Source organism: Bombus pascuorum, chromosome 9 (genome assembly GCF_905332965.1).
Source record: "Bombus pascuorum chromosome 9, iyBomPasc1.1, whole genome shotgun sequence".
NCBI classification, from domain to species: Eukaryota; Metazoa; Arthropoda; class Insecta; order Hymenoptera; family Apidae; genus Bombus; species Bombus pascuorum.
The window spans coordinates 16,914,804-16,937,669 of NC_083496.1; the positions used below are offsets into that span (position 1 = coordinate 16,914,804).

A 22,866-nucleotide genomic window follows, 5' to 3' on the forward strand; every position below is an offset into this window, starting at 1 on the left:
TCCTTACCACGTTTATAGATTTAGAAGGAAACTAATTGATGAGAATAAATGGAATTGATTAAATTTATATATCCTAGAGTAATTAACTCTTTAACTAGTCATAATTATATCTTATAATACCTTTAAAAGCTAAAGTAAATTATCGTAGCAGTCATAACCTTGTTCGCTATATTTTAGATGAAATTTATATCCCCTGCCATGAAGAACATTTTTTCCACTTATATTATTTATCATTTCAATTTCTTAATTAAAGACCGAATGATCGAGATCACATCATTCTGGTGAATCTTTCACTTTTCAAAGGAAATCTTTCGAAATCTCCAGAAGACGACGTTTCTGAATAATAATATTGTAGAGAGCGAACGTTCCTACGTAGACAGACGTGGATCTGATTAAGCGACTTCTTAGCGAAAAGTAGACATCCAAGATTCTCTTGACGCGAGCGTCGCTCGTTTCCGATAATATCCGTGATTATTTTTGAACAATTGGCTGGCATAGCGTCGAGAGCATTAAGAACAGAATCGATCGCATAAAATCCAGGCGCTGGCGTACCAAGAAGACTTTGACAGCGAATAGACAACGATCCTCTCACTTTGTATTATTAAGCGGGAACCAGCCCGATTGGCTGGAAAATTCACGGGCAACTTTAATTGGCTTAGTCTGAGCAGAGATAAGGGTAAACGAGGGAGATAAGGGTCGTGGGATAATCGGGATCGTTGCACGTCTCAAGCTGCCCGGTCCTCTTGTTTCCACGCACAGTACTAGAAAGTAAAGGTTCGCCGGAAGATTAGAATTGAGGGAATTACGTGATATTTTACGGAGAACGGCGAACGTTAGTTTCACGCTGATTACGATAAAGTTAGAGATAAAGTTTGATTTATGAGAAAGTTCGGGATTTTTGTTTTCTAGAAGTTTACTTCTACCTACTTTATAATATTGACTATAGATTTATATCGATTATACTTTACATATAGTGTTCAATTCAATTTACGGTAAATATTTAATCCATAGTTTATTAGAAACTATATTTAATTAATTATACAGGTAATACAACAGGCATAGGATTCTTAACTAAAAGTCTATCTCACTGATAGAACATTTAAAAAATTTAGACGATATAATTAAAGACTATTTAGATAAACGACTCTTTCATCTGTAAGAAGCTTTAGAACTTTCGAAACCTTTTTCACCTATATTGATTATAATACTTAAAGAACTACGTGTCTAGAAGAACTTTGATGCAGAAAATTCTCAACTACTCGGATAGAAAGTCGAAAGAAGGAAACTGAAAATCTATAAAAAGTCGCGGACGGATACGAAGACCGTCGAAGAACGTGTTCAATCTTATTTTATGGGATAGAGGTCGGCGAGGTGTTTAGGTTTATAGATGAACGGTGGATAGACGAAGCGGATTTAACCCCGTTTAAGCGTCACAAGAACACCTTTTGCCCTGGCAAGTTCAGAGAGATTTTATCACGTCAATTTCGCGCGGTTAATCGATGGAGTTTAGCATACACGTGCCTAATGCAGCCGCCATTATATCGAGTAAATGTCGTCATTTCGTTTACGACTCATCATTCGCCGTGGCCAAAAAAACCCGTGGAAAATTCTTTCGTCGATAAGTGTATCGCTCGTCCCGAAAAACGTTTGGATAAAGTTTTGATAAACGTGTATTCAAAATTGTACCACGTCTTACCATGAAGTCGTTTAAAGAAAATTGTGAAAGTGAGAACAATTTACGAAAGATATAGGGTTCCTTTTTACAGCTTATTGCCAGGCATATAAACGTTCGTTAATTAAAAGACACAGCGGTAGTTTCGTTACTTTGAGTTTACGCGTAAACGAAAGAGATACTAGAAGGGTTAAAGAAACAAGTATGGATTAACTTTTGCTAATGACGTTTTGTTGGGGGATAGGAAACTGACGAAAGCCTGGTCGTTACTTTTGTGAATAAAGAGGTCGATCGAATCGAATAACAAAGGGAAGAATAATTCTCTTATCTTCTCTTCTCGTGCTTCTCTTTCCTAGTTTGTTAATTCCATAAATTTAATGTCATTCGAGGAAACTGTTAACGATGGGTTTACCACACTAATGAAGAATAAGGTAAAATAAAAATAATGTCCTTCCAACAAAATGTTGGAATACTACGAAGGCGATATTCTCAACAGGTCAATCTTATCGCGAAGGTATATTCGATACTGAAAAGTCCAGTAACGATTCCCATGTCCATGGACTTCCGTTGACTTCCGATCTTTCGTCCGAGTATCAACGATTCTCCTAAAATTCCACTCTCCTATGCTGCTCGTTTATCCGATTCACCGATCGATTTTCCATTCAATTCTCCATAATTCCACGCTCCATCGTACGATTTTCTAACCAACTCTGCCTCCCAATCAACCCTTCAACTAGTTTCTCGCAAAGAAAAACAAACTGACCAGTACTTTCGAATGGCACTGATCGATAACTGATGATCCATAACACAAATCTTTAGAGATATTTCAAACGCCAAGTCTTCTAAGACGGTTACTGGGAAAAAGTATCGCATAATTCAACGTCCGAGTCGCTGATCCTAAATGGATTAAAGTAACTTTACATGGAAATCAAGATAATATGAAAATTACTTAAGTTAGAAATGGCACGCAGGAACATAATACGCATAGATCGATTGACACGCTGTGACTGTAACTATCCCTCTTTCTGTTCTTCATTTTCTATTTGTTCCGCGGATCAAAAAATGTGCGTATTCTTTAAAATATATATTCTTTTAAATTTTGACATTCTTTCTTCTCAAAGTATTAACCTATTTCAATAGTTTCTTCTTAATTGGCGACCGATGCCGTTTAGAAATATCATATCTCTTTATTTCCTTTCTGTAATCTGTACTTATGGACAAAACATGTTGCTGTAACTGTTATCGCATAAGAAATTATTACATTGTCGATTTTACCATAATTACTATCGCGAGATATCTCAGAGATTATATAGAAAAAATGAAAAACAGCCGCAGTCAACTCGCGATTAGATCTTTTGTATAGTTTCCTTCTGCCAAGTTAACTGGGTTGATTAAGGCGAGGAGTTAAAATATCCGAAAACTGACCCACATCGTTGACCCACATTCCCTAAATTTCTCTGCAAACTCGAAATTGTGACGACGTGACGGGCCGTTAATTAGTAACTGTCCAACGGGCGTTTCAGAATCGATGAAAACAATTACGATGGAAACGAGAGAAGGGGGGATGCTTAAGTAGCTCGCGGCCATTTATCAGCTGCGGCCCCCGCACGCTTTTATGCAATCACGCGTGGCGGCGCAACTTGGAAGGTGGTGGTTCGACACGAACGCCGGCAGCGCGATGCATTAAATCAATCTCGCTCCCCCGTTTGTTCGAGGATCCATCGTGCAAAAGCGGAGGGATCGTTTTTCATTAGCGTTCGAACGAGCGTGTTTGATTCATACACGGGAGAAAAGGAGGTAGAGCCAGGATAAAAAGCGTTGATTATCGCAGAGAGAACCTTTTCGGCTCGTACTACTTACCAGCATCCAATGGAAAGGGTGTGTCGTTGAACGCGATCGAATGATAAGCGAGCTTCTTCGTTTACGCTTGCACGTTGCTGCGTAAATTTATGGCGATAAATTGCCCGTCGATTTACAGACCACGTGATATCAACTTCCAGGTGAATGACATTGGGCTAGTTTGCTCTCGAGATTCTGATAATAGCGAATCCTGCGATTCGTAAGAAGCGTGTTGTTCGAAAAGGAATTTCTTGTCGAATGTTAGCGAATGTTAGAGTCAAGAAGACTCTTTAAGCTATTGTCTTATGACATTTCTTTCGGTTTTTATCATGCGAACCGAGAAGGTTTTTAACATTTTGTTTTTCGATGTTTTACCGTGTCATGTGAGTTATCGTCTCATATGTAATACACTAGCAAATGTAACGTATCGAAACATTATACTTATAGACTTTAGATTTATTAATATTTAATTTAAAGGACTGAAACTAAAGTTGGAATTTAAACTAAACTTCGTCAGAAGTCTTGTTAAGTCGTGACTTGTGTTTAATTATAAACAAAGCAAGCGGTTAATTCATAAATCTTTAAAACTTCATTGATAATCGCTATTAATTGTGTAAAAAGATTTAACAGTATTATGGCGTTGATTTTTGTCACAAGAATACCGTTTGTTATATAGACGTAGTTAAATAGAAGAATCATGGCCGAATTCTTTATTTCCCACGACGCAAGTGCATCAAAAACTAGATATCATAAATCTCCAGCCCCACAGTTGCGCAACCGGTCTTATCCTGTTCGGATATCACCGCCACGTGAGAAATATTGCAGCCTTCAAACTTGATATCACCCTGCAACCGGCAGGTAAATACTGGGTGTCTCGTACAGTAGGATTCACAAAAATCGCATAAAATAAAATTGTGTTCACTCGTACTGTTGTATTCATTTATATAATTGCACGTTCCAATTAATTATATACCTCTTTTTAATATACCTTAATATACAATTTAAATACTCCATAGAAAGACAATTCTGACGAACAATTCCATGTTAAGGTCTATAAAGTAACATTTAATGTGATCAAATATATGAACCAATAGAAACAAGATATATAAACTTTCTATGACCAGATTTTTCTTCGCACGAAAAACAGCAATTACGTTTTTTCCATTCTAACGAAGACAATAATACGCTAATAAAAAACAGTATAAGAATAAGTACATAACGTAATTTTTGTATCATGTAAACAAATGAGTACGTAAGTTTCAAGTCGCGTAACGTTAGAAAAGTGATTAATAACGACGTTAAAAATTTCAAGTCTTATTTATTTGAAACACCCTATAGAAAGACACTTGGGCGGCTACCACTAATACGCGAAGCCACCAACCAAGATCATAAATAAAGAAGTTATCTTAACCGATACAACATGTATATCGAGCGGAACGCATTGTCCAAAGGGGTCCCGAAGCAAGATTAGGGCGATCCTCGAGGAGAATCTAATCTGTCTACATGGACCGCGTTTTAGCGAGGCCAAGCTATTCTCCTTCGCCTCGATAGTATTTTCTCGCGTCGGGAAAATGAATCTTATTCACATGGGAACGCGAAGTAGCGTCCCGTGTTCTTCGTCGTTCGGCGGGTGGTGGTCCGTTTTGAAAACGGCACGGAACGAACCTCCTCAGACGGGGGCCATGTAATCGAATATCAATTTTTCTCCGACGATAAAGCGGCGTTTTGATTGACGAGATAAATCGCCACCGTATCCCCTCGGTCGGAGGCTGAAAAATGATTCTGTCCGTGAAACGTTTACGACCAACGGTGATCCGTGCGCCGCATCCTGAATGCATCATACTTCTCTTCCAGTTCACGCTGACACGGATCACGGGATTCCTTCGAACGTCCTCTATCAACGAGAAGTTGATTCGACACGGTGTTTTACTGGTTTTTCTTTGTCTTTTCTTTTTTTTTTTTTTTTTTTTTTTTGTTAACTCGTGTTATCAAAATTTCAATTTTATTCCTTGGAATTTATTAAAAACGTGAAGGAAATAGCAAAATTTTCTGCTAGTTCTTTATATGTGAATTTTCTTGCGTTTGGTGTAAGAAAACGGAGAAACGGTAAGAAAATAAAGAATTTTGTCATAGTTTCGTAGGAAATTTAATCCCTAGATTGGAAAAAAGACTAGAAAATTTTGTTATGGCTTCATACAAGTATAGTAGAGAATTTGGACTTTAAAAAAATGTCATGCTAATTCTTCACTGGTAGATTTGGTTTTGTAAAAAGGAATTTAGAATTTTATCTCTAAAGTGGCTTTTTACTGACCTTCTATGGATGGATTTAATCTCTTATGTTTATCAGAAGTGAGAAGAAGAACGGAAAATTTATTTATCTCGATTCTACAGAATTAGGTATAAAGGAAACTAAGATATAAAAACTATTTAGAAAAAAAGAAATCAGATTTGTATGCAGATTTATCGTCGATGCAAGTTTTCCCTGTTCAAGATATATGTATATTTTGTCCCAGCACGATGTTTCTGACACGGAAGGAGACAAACAAGGCACGGAAAGTGTCGGTGAAGAAGAAATTTGCATGTATCGAAGATGAGGCACTCTGAGCATCATCAACGGGAAACACACATGCCACGTCGGTGTTCCTCGACGAGTGCACTGACACCTGAAAGAGGCGCGTCATCGTCTGGAGAACGAAATTTTTTAATCGATGACGTTCATCTCGAATCTCTTTACGTTACGATGCAAATATTCCAAGCATGCTTCAGTCCCAAGCGAGGCACAACAATATTTTATGAACAAAAGCCTTTTTTAATTCTTCAATGAAATTTAAATATCTCACCTTGTCATTTCTTTCGTAATCACGATATTGTAGTTCCTTCTCTGTATACATCATGGTGGGCAAAGTGTTGTAACAATTGTATGAACAACTACGTTCTAGTGTAGCATTTACATTATATTATTTAATATTTCAATATTTCAATATATAACATACCATTGCGAAATAACATAGAGTTTACATAGGTATAGATAAACTTTGTAACTAATTTCAATGGCATCCCTCAAAGCAATATCTTATCTGTTAAATATCTATTGAATAGAATTATGATAAACACAATATCTAAAAATAGAGGAGATTTTCGTTTTATAATAAATAATAAAATTAATGGCTTATGGATTTGTTCACACCAAAACGGAAAAATTTCGGTAAAGATTGAAAATTCGTAGGCTTTCTTTTTGTGGTGCAATTATTTCACCCTTCGCGGCGTTTCATTCGCTGCCACTGCCTCCACGAATATTTCACGTTACCCTATTTCTTAATATTTCTAATGATTTAGTATACACACGCAATTGAAAAAACATAATTTTACCATCTGAGTAGCGAGAACGATGAATCGTGCAAAATTACCGATGCAAAATTACAATGATTGCACACCAGCCGTTTACGTCGAATCTTAAACCAACAAAATAACCCACTTGGCCACATCATCGTTAAAACACCGACAAGAAGTAAGAGAGTTTCCTTAACCGGGCAGATCCGTTAAGGTGAAGTCGATAACAGGAGTGACGGGTCATTAATCGAGTGGCGATCGATTCAATTACCAAGGGCGTTTTTGATCGTGTGCCACGTGAAGGAAGTTTCGAAAGTCAGTATCGAAGCGCGCCGCGGCGATTCAGGTCGTGTCGAGGCGGGAGACTAAGTTAATTACCAGAATTAATGTGGACCGTCGGCGTTAATCCAGGCACGGCACGCGAGCCAATCAAGAGAGGGGCCAGATAAGAATTAAACGGTATCGAACGTAGACGCCTCGTTAGTCCGACCGTGTTGAGCATAAATTTTCAATGGATAAACTGGTTCGTTTCGCGCCGATCTACGTACGATCGAATCCGTATCGTCAGCCTGTCTCCCGAACCACGCGTATTTCAATTGAAATCTCGGTTATTCATCGATATTATTGTGCGCTGGACGAGCGTACGCGTGACACGCATACGTTGCGCTTTTCCATCGTCCTCCTCCTACCTTTTCACCAAACCACGTGCGTGCACGATTTTATCTATTCCTATGACTCCTAGTTGCCCGTGTAATATCAATATTCGACGTTTTTGTGAATATCTTGTTATATATTTTGTTTACGCATGGCATTTATTGGTTGAATATTTAGTATTCCTATATCTCGTTATTTTCAGTAAGTTTCATCGATATCTTTCTTTATGTTGAAAGAGACATTGTATATTTGAATATTTCAAGAAAGAATTTTCATTTTTATTGGAAAAGCTTTCAAATATTTGTCTTGGCGAACAATGATATGATATAGCAGAGTATCGCAGAATTATTTTACATTCGTTAAAAACCGTAAACGGTGAAACGATCCACTTTGAGATATGAAAACATAGTTCATACTTCGAAGCAGCAAGAATTACAAATTGTTAGTTATTAAAATTACAGCATCGTGTATAATGTACAGATTAATCTAATTTGACCTAAGTATCCTAGGTACGGTATAACAAAACAATCTTTATGTTTCATCAGATTAAATTAAGTTTTGTATGAATTTGTTTCGAAGTCGATGGCAAGCATGTTTGACGCGATTAAACGATAGTCAATAGTTAGGCGAACGTATTACCAGCAAGATAATAACGGTGATCGGTTAATCGATCGTTGGTCTCGAACGCTATAATTTTCTGTTTTTTCTTTTTTTTTTTTCTTATTTTTCTTCAATGGCGAAGTCTACGCGTTCATCGTCGAACGCCCTAGGTGGTCGATTGGCTAATCATAATGATCGTAGGATGAATAATGACTTCCCAGTTTCAATAGGAAACCTCTACCAAGTATTACGACTTGATCAATTTCCACAGAGAATTATAGCCTCCGAATATTTTGAAACTTTCCCGTTCAATCTCTTTAATAATCGCTTGTATGATTGCGAGTAAACGCTCAACTTCCTTTACGTAATCTTAATGATTTCTTTGTAGCCCAGTAGTTGTCGAACTTTGAACGTGGTAAAAAATCTAAGACCTTCCGCTTATTTTTTAATCAGTTATTCAAATATAATTTTATTATATCTCTTTTGGATACAAAGAAGGAAGCTTTAAAATTATTGCGGCAAAAATGTTTTTAATTAGAACACAATTAGCTGTGCAGACATGAACATAATGGACATAATAATAGATTATCTATTATTATCTTTTTTAAACTTTAAATCTCAGAATTTTTCTAATTATCGCTTTTCATAAGGAAATAACATTTAACAGAAGCTTGTGATTTATTTGCATCATTTGGCTATGATTCCAATTTCGATCTTTAAAGAATTTTCTATCTTATATGCTTAATAACTAAACAAAATTCCTACATTTTTAAAAACTACATTTATTTATATAATTTACAGTGACAGTACAATTATTCATAGTATAGCAACTGCGAAATAATAGCAATAAAAAATTGTTTCACCGTTCTCGAAAGAAATAATTTGCTGTTTTCTAGAAAATTTAGAATAAACCGTCCTCCTTTTTCATTGGAAACAATATAAAAACGAAATTCTGAAGATGTTATTCCACGAGTGATTTATTAGTTCGAATAACTATGAGCAGAATTTCTTTCGAAAACCTTAACGAACTCAAGGTTGAAGGCTATTCGAAATCTAATCGCGCCGACTAATAACAAGCCGGTAAACACAACGTCATGATCGTAAAATCAATGAGGCAAGGGTATCTTTGCCTCACAGTGTACTAATCTCGAAGCGTACGAGTTCATTTTCTAGAGGCCTGAGGCGCCTATCGTTAACCTTTAATTACAGGGCGGTCTAGGCGTCTGAATTTATCGCTAATAACGCGCGTCAAGCATTAGACTCGGTTCCACGTGACATTTCTGTTACAAACGCTCGTCTTCATCGTTGTTATCAAACGTCGAATCTAACAGCTTTCGGAACAATTTTTTATTACAACCTATTGAAGTAATTATTTGAAGAAAAACTCTACATCTTTATTTATGTATATCCGTGACCCGGAGACCGCTATTACGCAGATGATAGAATTTAGCGAAACAAAAATATTCTAAATAAGGAGCGGTCCATATTATTGTAGCCTTGAATATATATTATGTTATGGGTTACAAGGTCTTTTTTTCTCCGTGGAGGAAATCCGCACGGATACCCGCCGCTTCTAGGGGGAAGAGCGGCGTGGTAGTGGAACAAAGGAACTAATAAATAAACTCTTTTAACTTTTTTGGTAATGTCCTTTTGCTATAAATGTATGAACGTACTCCCTATCGATTCTACTGTATTGTAACACTATGAGAGCGAGGATCCGCATCAGCATAAACTTATACATTATACTTATACTTATACTTCATTTATTTCAATATATTTTTCTATTACAAATTCATCCACTCGTTCTTCTATCAATCAATCTCGATACAACCGATCAACTTTACCTTATTAAAAGTTATTTACGTAAAATTACCTTATTTAATTTTACGTAAATAACGTTTAATAGTCACAAACGAAATATAACGTATAATTTTATCTAAACAGCCAAATCGTATAAACCAAGACACTGCTTAACCAATTCCAATTAATCTTCGCATGTACGATTAATTGATTCAAATGAGTCAGATAGTTTTTTATTAGTTAGAGTTTACGTGTTCTTCTGTGCTTTTTTTAAATTTCCACGACACTACGATATTACGCTGTTCTGAATCAATACTATTTTCTTTCCAATCACAACGCATTCTCGAAGCCTTCGCACGTCTAAACACATTCTTGTCACGCAAAACCAAATTTCCATATGGCATTACACACTCTCAAATTTCTACATGCAATACGAACACTGCTCTTCATTATAAATACAACAGAACTCTGTTTGCACGAACCTGTCGGGGACACGTTGGTTCATGTAACCAGGTCGTTAATATAATAGAGGTCCACCTATTTCTCCCCACCATCTATAATTTTTCGTTCAGTTAACAGTTCATGTTCATATAAGAGGATCCTAAGAAATATTTGCTCCTAAATACATAATAATGTTGCAAACATGTATTTCGTATCGACTGCGAAGCATGAGGGTGTGTTACATAATGCATGTCAGTGCCCCACAGTTTTGCATCCTATCGTTAAACGTTTGGCGGTAATTCGGATAATAGGAGCTTAGCTAAAGTTCAATTAATCAGGCACTACTAAAATTTCGTTCACATAATTTCGGAATTCGTTTGCATAGCATACTCTATCATACTTTAGCATAAAAATTCGCAGTTCAATTGCGAAGATTACTTATTCTAACGCTGTCACGCTCATACATACAAATAGAAATGCACAATCATATACATCATATAATTTTTCAAGTATTAATTTCACAAAACAAAGCACCATCGATCTAAAGAAATACCGAATAACCAAACAAAACAAACACAATCGTAAACTCGCGTTTGTTGTGATGAAAATATACCTGGCAACGAGTGTCGTGAAATATAGATCATCCAGTTTCCTGGAAAAATCAGCGTAACGAAATTCAGAACGAGACCCTACGTGCGATGAAAAAGCGGACTCAAACTCGTTATAAAAGTTCCACCTTGCGCGATAATCCCAGAAAGTGAGTGTCCGTTTTTAGGTGATGGCACGATAACAATTAGATTGCGCTACCCTCCTTCGCTAGGAGAAACGGAACGTCTCTTTATTTCGACCAGGCGACATAGGAAACCAAGCGCTACTTTCTCTTCTATTATTGTGCGATCGACGCAATGGTTTTTCGCCGATCAAAACAAGCGACGGTATTTCAAAGGATGTGAATAGTTTCAAATTAAATACGTTTCTCAGTGATTAATATTGATTAAATATCAAATTAAATCCTCCGAGTATCAAGTGGAAATCAACTACCTTCTTTGAAAATACAGATATTGAAATTAACCCTTTTCTAAGCAATGCTGCCAAATTCAAGACAATATTCTATCGAAACTAATAATACTGAACTGAGCTTCGCAGATATGACAATTTAGCGATATCATTCAATAATCAGGTAATGATATCAAGTCGTCGATTTGTTTCTTCGCGAATGAAGAACGAGAATTTATTTTAAGGAATTAAAACTTTAACTGGAATTTTAAATATTGTTTCAGATATGCCTGTTAGGCCTTGTGGTCAGCGACAACAGCACGATCGGCGACTCCATCATCGAGGACGTATCAGAGGTTTCAGAAGCTAACAGCAACCTCGACACAGACTCAGGGGACCAGGTAAGTCAATTACAAACACTATTCCCCAAAACCAATCTCCAAACCCTGCAACATTATCTCTTCGTCGTCTAACTTCACCCCCTTATGAGAAAGTTTGAATCTTAATAAATTCAAGCACCTAATCTCCTTCGGAACCTTAAACGTCCCCTAAACATCGATACACGCGTATATACACGAGTGCACATATACGCATGTATATTTCAATCCTTTTCTATTCTTGTACTTGTGGATTCGCGAAAGAATACGAAAGGAGAGGGGACGTCGCCGGGGTTGCTGGAAAAATAAACGCCTTTATTCATGCCAGCCAGCCGGAAATAGGTCGCTGAGACCGTTACACCTATGCTGAATACCATCGTCAACCTTTCACCTGTCTCTTTGCCAACATTTTATATTTCCTGTATTTTTTCCTTCTCTCTTTTTCCTTGTGTCTTTTCCCCGACGCGAAACACATCGGTGTAAAGTCTTTTACGCCTGGCCTCCGCCTCCTCGTTGGCCTTTCGTGCTCTGTTTGGCCGGCAGTTCGTCAACCAAGGCTTCCGGCGTCTTGCATGGCCTCGACTAATCTCAAGATGACGTTAGAGGACGCACTCTTCTCGTGTCTACCCTTTTTCCGGGACGCAGACGCGAAACGACACGGAAACCAGCCCCGTGTTTCGCGCGCGCGAATTCCTCTTCGCATGGACGTTCACCCTTACCTTACCGGCTCTCTCATTCCCCTTTTCTCCGCTGTCTACTTTACATAATTTTGCCTTAAATCTCGCATATACACAGTGTTTCCTTGCAAGTCATGCAGACTGAAGAAGCGGCTAAAAGAAATATGAAAAAATAAGTCGCAAGTGTAGAGTAACATTTTCTTATATAGATAGCTGTATTTTGAATAAACCGATGTTCAAAATTTGTGGCGTACATGTTCCCGTTCACTCACGTGCGATCTCACTTACGATCTATATCTAACAGACATTATTCTGATGTTCATTTTGCTGAAGAGACTCTTTTTATTAAGAATTATTGGGAATGGCTTCTGCCTTCTTGCTCTATTATACTCCAGTGAATGTTTCCTAGAGTACATATTTTCATTTTGCAAGCGTTCGACCAGAGACAAATTTTCTCCTTCAGCTATTTTATACTCATAGCTTTCTCGCGGTACGCCAGGGACTTGGCATGGTTGTATAAGTAAAAATCCATCACAGTAAAAATATCGTATAGCGATGATAGCGTGTATAAAAAATACAAATTCATAAGCCTAATCTACAATCAAATAAGTATACGCGTACTGCTTGAACCTATCTTTTTCAATCAATTTATTAAGAAATGAAACTTCCTATCAAACATATCATTCTACATTTCCACATACACTATTTACTTATTTGTATTTAATAGAGCATTCTTCCGAGCATTCGACCATCCACTACATTTTTCGAATCTTTCCTTACTTTTCTGTTTTTTTTTTTTTTTTTTCTTCTTAACCGATTTACCTTCCATTTTTCCAACAAATCGCATTAATCGCGACCCCTGTAGTTCCTTTCGATCGATGTCCTCCTTTTTCTCTTTCCTACAACGAATGTGTATTTGTGTACAGAGTTTGTACAAGTAATTACTGCTTTTTCAAAGAGAGTCGCGGAAGACGCCGTGGCGAGTTTTTGCTGGACCGATCGCGAGACCCTCGCGACACGACGTTTCGCGGCAACCGTCGTCAGTCTTTTTGCAAACGGTTCACCTCCTCTTGGAATTTCCACTTTCCTTGAGAGCTTCGAGAATACAACCAGGATAGAGAAGCAACGGTAGCCTAGTTTTCGGTTCGCGGCAAAGCGAGACACGAACTGGCACGATCCGCCGCAGTCGATACACGTGTAACGCTTCTTCATATTTCCCTCTTGGACGCGGAAACGCGGTTTGAATATCGGTCGAGCCGAACTTCCGTCCGATCGATGGTTTTCCATTGCCTCTTCGAATTCTACCGCAGGCTCCAGTTTCCAGCTTCAAAATAGTGGTATCTTACTTTATTGTTCCGCTGTTTTTATCAAATTGTTTCATAAATTTTATCCCGTTGTCTCGCTCTTTGAACTACATTGTTTCTTAAGTTTAGTTTCTTCGTATTTAATCTTTGATTACTCTTTCCTTTTGACAAGAAGATTGACAAGACGATCAATCAAAAGTCCAAATTAAGATCACTCGGGACATTTTATGCTTTATTCGTTTCGTAAAAAGATAGTATAACAGTATCTATTAAATGAAAAGTTAATTCGGGCAATTATTAACAAGGTTCACAGGTAAGTTCATTTCTCGTACTAAAAGTATATTGAACGTGATTCTTGATCAAATTCAAAGTGATGGAAATTCTATATTCTACGAGCAGAAAGTCTAGCATCCACCTAAAGAAAGTTAATAAAGAACAAAGAAGTATACATTAATGATCGAACTTGTAATTTTACATCAAAATTGTTATAATAAAATTTATATAATAATTTAATATTATCTTTTTCTGTTTCCTGGTATATGTTTCTAAAGAACATTTTAACCGTGATCAACTTCCTCTTTGCGGTCTTGTTTTTCTATTTTATAAAAAACTTGATATCTTTCAAACTCTAAATCTGATCCTTAAACAAACGAGAAGAAAGGCGAACTTATTTTTTTTTAAGAAGATCTTGCCGTTTCATCTTTCATAATCTGCAAACCATACGAAAGGTTTCGAGGACTTGTGAACTCTATAATCCCGGAAAAAATGATCACGCCACATTTACCACGTGTTTCCACGAGCGTGGACGCTACAGCAAACACGAAAGTTAAACGTGCCTACGTTCAATCTCGCGTCGAATATACTTAAATTAAGAGAAAGAGAGAGAGAGAGACAGACAGACAGAAGAGAATCCCTTCGCTTCCTTTGCAGCTTCCTATCTTCTCGTCGTTGTCGAGAAATTCTAGAATTTCGAAAACGTTTTCGCACGTGATTTCACATCTTCACCGACGATGAAAAAATACAGGGAAAATTCGTAACGTTCAACTACGCGATGCTTTCATCGCGTTAACTTTGCCGCCTTGTTTTGTTTGTTTGGTTAGGTTTGTTTGTTTGTGAAATTCTGGTCGTTTTTCTCGCAAAGCTTGATTCAAATCGATCATTTGTTGTCGATAGCGCTCGGTATTAACGGTTTCGCCAGGTTTTAACAGCTCATAATAGATCACACCCTTCTGATCCCACCAAACACAGAGCATTGTCTTCCGTTCATAGCGATTTGGTGTTGTAGTCGATGTCGGTGATTCGCCTGGAGCTACCCATCATCTTTTACGCTTAGGATTCTCAAAATATATCCACTTTTCATCGCCAGTCACAATTCGGTGGAGAAATGACTTTCTTCTGTATCTGGCGAGCAGCATTTCGCAAGTGGTTTTTCGGTTTTTCTGCTGTCTTTCATTCGGTTCATGTGGAACCCATTTTCCCACCTTCTGGATCTTTCCCATGGCTTTCAAACGTATGGAGACGGCTTCTCGTGTCACGTTTAATCGATCAGCGAGTTGTTGTTGCGTTTGAGCGTCATCCTCATCCAACGATGCTTGCAATTTGCTGTCTTGAAACTTTTTCGGTGGTCTTCCACGTCCTTCGTTCCTCGCGTCAAAATTGCCACTTCTGAATTTTTTAAACCGTAAGCTTCGACAAGCATTCGATGCGATTCTGCAGTAGTTTTCTTCAAATGGTAACATAAAATCAATGCTGTCTGCAAATCGTAGTTTCCAGGCACAAAATTCGACATGTTCAACGCTATTACAAACTATGCCGTTGTATGAAACTTGTATTGTTGTAAGTCGAAAATGTTTGTGAGATGTCAACAAAGACTTTTGGCATCAATGACGCAGTTTAGTGATAACTACATTATCAGCTAGAGCCATCTATAGGCAAATTCCGGTTTCATACTTACAGACCTGATATTTCTATAGTAATGTGTAAATAGAATAAAAACATTGTTATCTCGCTAAACAAAGCCTACTCTCAGAGATATACATTTCCAACAACTGCATATCATTTAAAGGATTAATTTTACAGCATTTCCAACCTGTTCACGATGAAGATAATCGAGTCGTAAAATTAGAAATTTCCTTAAACGCAGGTAATTCTTGGGTCGACTACTGTATCATACACGAGACGCCACGCCGGCAGTTTCCATTTACACGGTAAACAACGTTTTTCAACGGCATTATCTTGACGCCATTAATTACGATTACCGGAGTCGTGCGTTAATTAAATACGCTCGTGTGAAACAATTGCAGAGAGAGAATGAAGTTATACATAGTAAAAGTTTAGACGTACTAAAAACAGAGTGAGTGAGAGAGAGGGAGAGAGTTTGTACTCTCGCCATCCGTATGTAGGTCGATCCAACAATTTTCATCCCTTGGCTGAGAAAGTTTCGACCCTTTAACCGGCCCGTCGCTCCACCAATTTTCGATTCGTTGGAAAAATGAATTAAAACTTCCTGGCTCACTCTTGTACATCCTCTCTTCTTTTTCTCTGCTTCCACGTCTAACAAAAAAAGAAAAAAAAGATAAAATAAAAGAAATTCTCGTCAGAAACTTTGAGTCGATCGAGTCGACTTAAACGTCAGGGCCATACATTAATTATAATATAGAAAAAGAGGAAGAAGAGGAAAACAGCAGGTTAAATGAAATAAAAAAAATGAGGAAACTAAGCGTTGAAAAAATGTAGAGAAGATAAATAACAGATTATAAACGATATTATACGTACCGCGATTATTCCATTTATTTAATTTATTATTAGGTCATACCAAAGAATATCTCCATATTTCCATGATCAAACAATTCGCCCAACTTCAATGCTATTGAAAATATCTAAAGCTAGGAATACTAACGTATTCGGTGTGAGAACAAAAATTCAGAATGTTTATCAAAATAAAGAAGAATACTCGTTTATACTTTATCTGTGAGCAAATTTATTAGCACCGATAACTCATAAAGTTTCGCTAATAATATCAGTTTAATTACGCAAGAAGATCCTAAATCCTCGAACTCGAGTCCCTCTTCATTAACTGATTTTTTCTTTTTTCATTATTTTTACACAAACTTTTCCTCGTCACCGCCTATTTCACATCGCCCTCGATTTTTTTTTTAAGTTTATTCACGTCATAAACCGAAGAACGAACCAGTCTTTCATCTCGAAGACTTTGCGTCACCAATGTCCTCGACATCGATAAAAAACATACAACGCAGGCCAACCATTCGCCGATAAAAAAATCATCGTAAAACATCGTAGCAAAGGGGTTCTCGATCGACCTATGAACCAGACGATCCGAAACATTTGTGAAAAAAGCGATTGAGGGCGAGCGGCGAGAGCGAGAGAAGCGAGAGTGGTAGTCGGAGAAATTTTACGCGAGACACAGAGGATTTCCGGTCGCGCTAGAAACGGTATAAAATCGCTGGTAAGTGGTGCAAGTTGCACGTCACGACGTAGCAACTCCATGGGTACCACCGCTATAAAACTGGTTGCATATTTTTCGACTGTCGCCAAGTTTTACGAATGCGACAAGGCGAATGCGTCGCGACGACGAGGACCATGACGACCCCCGGCGGCTTCCGGTCGGTCGGTAGATTTAATCGCGTCGACACTGGGAAACAACGTTGTAAAGTTTACACCATGGGAGATACGGTCCGTTATGATTTCTCCGTGATATCCAGATGTTTGTTGAATTAGGATAGATGAAACTGACGGGCGAGAAATATTTTTCATCTATCTTTCTCTACTCACAATCCTCGATAATCAAATTCGATCGTTCAAAATGTTCGATATTGTTCAATCTTTCAGAAAATTGAAAGATGCAAACGAATTTTAATAGCAAGGATCAATTATTAGGATGTTCTACACACACACACACATGCTAATTATTTGCGTTTACAGCATCTACCTTTCATTAGAAATTACAAAACCATTGTGAACACTCTTTGCGTAACAGTATTTTCACCTTATTACGAGTGTCGCTACTTACAATTAGTAGATTATTGTGCAGCAACGGCTGTTTAAAAAAATATATTTAAATGACTTTCGATCGAAAATAGAATTCTCTTTTAAAGAATTTAGATTTAAAATTTGACGACGGATATTTTTAAAGACATCTTTCAGTCTCAAACCTGTCGTTATTAACTTCCAGCGAGACCGTCAGATTATTTTAATTAATGAAATGCGTCGGAAAGATCGCCAGTCACGGAAAAGAGTAACAGCCCGAATGATGGATGGAAGCTGCGTTTCCCGCAACGGATCGGAACAACAGATTGAGAGAAATTTAGAATGCTCGGGATTAACGTGCGTATATCACCGAACACAGAGTCAACGTTTATCGCATTTTGAATGCACAAATCAGAATTTATGAATTCGATGTCACAGTACGCGAACCTTTCTGTATCTGGCAGTGTATCCTCGAAGATGACCGTTGCTATCGCATCCTGTATGCGTCGCGTTCAAATCTAATTTGTATAACAACATTATAAACAGAAAGCAGAAATACTCTATCGATTCTAAAATATCAGTGAAACCGCACCGATATTCGAGTGCATGAATATGAAAGTTTCGACCTAATTGCATCAATGTCGTTTTTATTGATAGTTTTAATAATTGAAGATTCAACGTAGAACGTTATTTGATTACTAGTGTACTAACTTTGATGCTGTAGATTTAATTTATAAAATGGTGGAAACACGCGCGCGCTTATTTATGATATCAATCCTAATTAATTTGGTAAACTAAACCTTGTATCAACTTTATTCCTATATTTGACACGAATCACTAATTTACTTCTCGTGGCTAAAATTTGACAATTCTAAAATAACCGACTGCAATAAGAATTCTCAATAAACAGATAAGAACCGAATTTCACAGTAGAATCGAACTTGGTTTGTTTGCCGTGGTTTTAATTTATGAACTTAACGATAAAAATATATATTCAGCCCACCTTCTCATTGAAGAAACAAAGATTCAAATATCCATGGTTTTAGTACAAGTTGTTTAATCGTAATCCTCGAGTTCACTTTCGTATCTCCTTGCGTTGTGACAATCGAATCGCTTAGTTTCATTTTTAACCTTATTCTACATTTACAATTGTCCTTATTTCTTTCTCACCGCTCAGGATACATCGTAACAAAAATTAATGTACAATCCATCCTAATCGACTCAACTCCTTATTTTTCTGTAACACATAAATTTCGCTATCGATCGTGAATTTCATAAATTTCCTACGCCCGATCAGATCTTCCGATAATCGAACGACGCGACGTCGGAGCCACAAGAAGCCTGCAACGAAATTCGGCGAGCAATAAGATGATCTCGTAAGACAACTGTGTATCTCGTCGTGTATCCGTACAACGTTTCGCATGCGCATATAAAAATACCTTTGATACGAGCATGGCGAACAGATAAGGCGAATAGGGTCATATCCCGTACAGGAAATCGTGCGCCTCCTACTGCATTCAACTTTGCCTACATTTTCCCTCAGATATCTTCTCGGTGTTTCTTCTGTCGGTGATTGCATTGGCTACGAGCGTAAAACTAAGTTCGCGAACAGCGGTGGCGCATCGTCGAATTAGGATGTCGCGTCAGTATATCGAAATAACATTTGTGCCGAACGTATTTTTGGGAATTCCTTTCGCGAATACCGAATCAGCGAACTTCCGGGGGTGGCTCCCAGAAATTTGGCAACTCGATTCGCCCCAGAAACCGCAGCGCTCTCGTAGAATACCGGTACGTAGCAGAGTTGGGAAGGAAAAAGAAGAAACGATGTAATTGAAGTTGAAACAGTTCTTGCGTTAGTTGATCGTCGTTCTTGATATATAGTTACAGAGTTCCGTATATTCAGTGATTCGATTGCTTTCACATATTGTTGACTCAATTTATTAACTTAATCCTGATTGACTTTTTAATCATAAGATTCTATTTAAAAACATTAAAATTCAACATTCCAATGATATCAATTGAATTCTTTCCTCGCTAATCTGTAATTATTTTTGTAATAATTTCCTTTCCCGAGATCCTAGGAATAATTATAGGTGCACGTATTTTGTAGTAAACGTTTATTTCATTTAGGAGACACAATACATACCAGGAGAGGGTTAATAATATTGGACACTTGTAACTATTTCATATAAGTAATATTATTCCCATTAAGCGCTAGGGAATAGTATTTACCGTTTCTTCTTTCACTAAATTAACAAAAGATATGCTGTCGTACAGAGCATGCCAAGCAGAAACACGATATACTTGTACGAATGGTGCGTGCATAAAGTCAGACATGCATACGTACACAACCTACGACACGAGAAGTAGCAGGTTAGAAAAAAGATGACAATACGATTGAAACTGAAATTTAAAACCGTGCAATTTCGACCGAACGAGGAACGAAAGAATATCGAGAAGTGGAAAAGCAATTACCGATGGTTGATTATTCGATTGGCTGTAATTCTATTCGGGTTCATGGGTTGAAAGTTCGAAGTTGGCGGAAAGTCTTGATGAGCTTCATGTTAACACGAATTATTTGGATAATTGCCAGAATGGTTATTAGTGGGAATAGTTGTCGGTAGCTGACGATTGTTTCGGTGCGCAAAGGTGTTCGCGCTGAAACTGTTCGTTGAACTTGTAATTACTTTATCACCGAACACCGTCGTTCAATTTAACAACGAACAAATTTTATTCCGCTGCTTGTGTTTATGCCTGTGTATTACGTTTATTCGTTTATCGTTTGCGATTTTAAAATTGGAATAGCGTTTAAAACGAATCGTGATTGTGACCGTGCAGCGAATATTTAGGATGAATAAAACCTCACATTGATATCCTGTGTGTATCGTCGTATTTTATATTGCATCATTTCGAAAGCGGTTCTTTGTCTTTTAAAGCACAGAGGCCTCATTATCTGTGATCTAAAAAACAGAAATATAAAAAAACAAAATGAAATGGACGGACAGAATGGGAGCTTTCCGCGTATTCTGTCGTTAAAAAAAAAAAAAAAAAAGAAAAAAGAGAGAGCGAGAGAAAATACTAATCAACGAGATATACATATGTCGTGGGATCGAAATAAAATGCGCGTGTGCGTTTAACCAATTCCAAGGACGAAAGAAAATGGAAGCTACGTAAAAGATTAATTTCGTATTTAATGCTAAATAGAGAATACAGAAGCCGAAGAAGGAGCACGACGGGTTCCCTCTGTAAAAATAAGAAAAAAGTGGAAAATTTGTCAAGTATATTTAGAGATGATTGATTCCGAGCTAGACAGAGTTAAATAATCGACAGAAAATAAAGTTTAAACATGGAGCCTACTATATTCCACGCTTTTGACTTATTTTCACATATAGAATGATTTCCTGGCGAATATTTAATCCTGTTCAGTTCGGAACTAGCCGCGTGTTCAAGCATACTCGGTAAATTTTCAAACTCGACTTTCTCGAGAACTATGCCGAAAATGAAAAAGTGTTATCTGATATTCCTTTCTTATATGGACTATATATATATATATTTGTCATATGCACTATAAATATCAAATTGTGAATTTTCGTTAAATTGTATAGAAAATATCGGCACTGGGCGCGCTAGCGCTAGAAAGCGCCTCGTTAAAACGTAAATAATCGATCGAAGAAAGACGATAATTACGCGAACCGCTCAATTAAATTTGCTACAGCGTGTTAACAATTCAGGGCTGGCACTCGTTTGATCGTCGAAGAATATCGCGGCCGCGCAATTAGCCGAATTAATGAATTATCGTTCACGTCGCATCATAAATTATTCACTGTTATTCTGATATAAATATCATTCCTGTTCTAATTTTCATTGTTGATTTATGCCTGTACAACAATTGTATAATTTGAAACGAGATCAATGTCCAAAATTGGAACTTGAGAGGTATTGATCAAAAGATTCTCCCGCCAGTGGAAATTTTTGTCACGGAAGGATTCAACGAACGTTTAATCCTGTTTCTCGGGATGATTATATGAACGAGTAATCGCGATTAATGGAATCAAATAACGACGAGTTCTATCGTATAAGAGAATGTTTTAAAGGTTGAAGCAAAGCATTAATCTGTAAATATTGGTATATTGAGATCTCTAGTTTATTAAACAGATGGAATATCGATACTATTGTATCATAGACGATCGTAAAAGGCCAGACTATTGTTCAAATAAATATTTTTATAGAAAATACATCGTTATGGTTATATACCTTCTTGTTCACCTTTTCGTCTCGCATAAAGATTGTCCAGATCGTGTCATATATATATATATATACGGTTATTAGAATATCATTAGCTCATGGCCATTTCAAGCTATGCAATCATCAGGATTCTTGAGAGATCAACGTAACTTAGAGGACAAAAGAAATCGGTAACAGATTACTTAAAAGCCACGAAGAATTATCGAGGTTGTGTCGTTGGAGTTGAAGATCATCCGTAGACTACAAGAGATCACTGACATTCTATTACTCAGTACCATTCATTAACCGCTCAAAAGCTCGCAGACATTTTAAAAACACTTTATACTTTCTACCATCAATGAGAATCAAAATATATAAATAGCCTGGTATTTCATTTATTAAAAGAACATGTATTACAATGGTCTATGGTTACTAAAACTGTTTAAATAATTAAAAAGATTAAAACTCAAAATCAATCGAATACTCGAATCTTTCCCTTCTTAAAATTATGTATCACAAATCATGAACAATCTTGTAATTTTGAAGGAATGTAAGGACGATCTCTTTATTCTGATACATCGAATTCTTCGATCCTCGCCGATAAGAGACGATAGCTTGCGCTAATTAACCGCAGCGAGGTGAAATTGTGAGCAAAAGTTGAAAGATGCGGCGGCGGGACGGTTTAAAAGGTTTTCGTGCCGGTGCATCGAGAATGAAAGAAGAGATCGGTCGACCACAAGGTGCATCGAGAAGAGGGTCGCCGGTCGTCGAACATCCCTCGGACAGAGAAGCGTGCGTGCTATGACAATGAATGTTCCTATCTCATCGTCGTCTCCCGGAATACGTGGTTTTCGTTGACTGGCTCTAGTGGCGCTCTCAACGCGGCAGAAGGGTGAAAAGCGTCGACGAAGCACTCGCTGCTCCATCGTGTTCGCGGCTAATTGTCTAATTGCATTTAACGGGTG

At 37.4% G+C, this 22,866-nt stretch overlaps 1 protein-coding gene across 1 annotated transcript in view; it reads left to right on the top strand.

The window, feature by feature from the left end:
* Nucleotides 1-11,617: 11,617 nt before the first annotated feature.
* Nucleotides 11,618-22,866, top strand: part of LOC132911012 (protein madd-4-like) — a 104,703-nt gene continuing 93,454 nt past the window's right edge. Inside the window, exon 1 of the mRNA XM_060967298.1 lies at nt 11,618-11,733. The gene's annotated coding sequence lies outside the window, so the exon portion shown is untranslated. The remainder of the gene's footprint in view (nt 11,734-22,866) is intronic.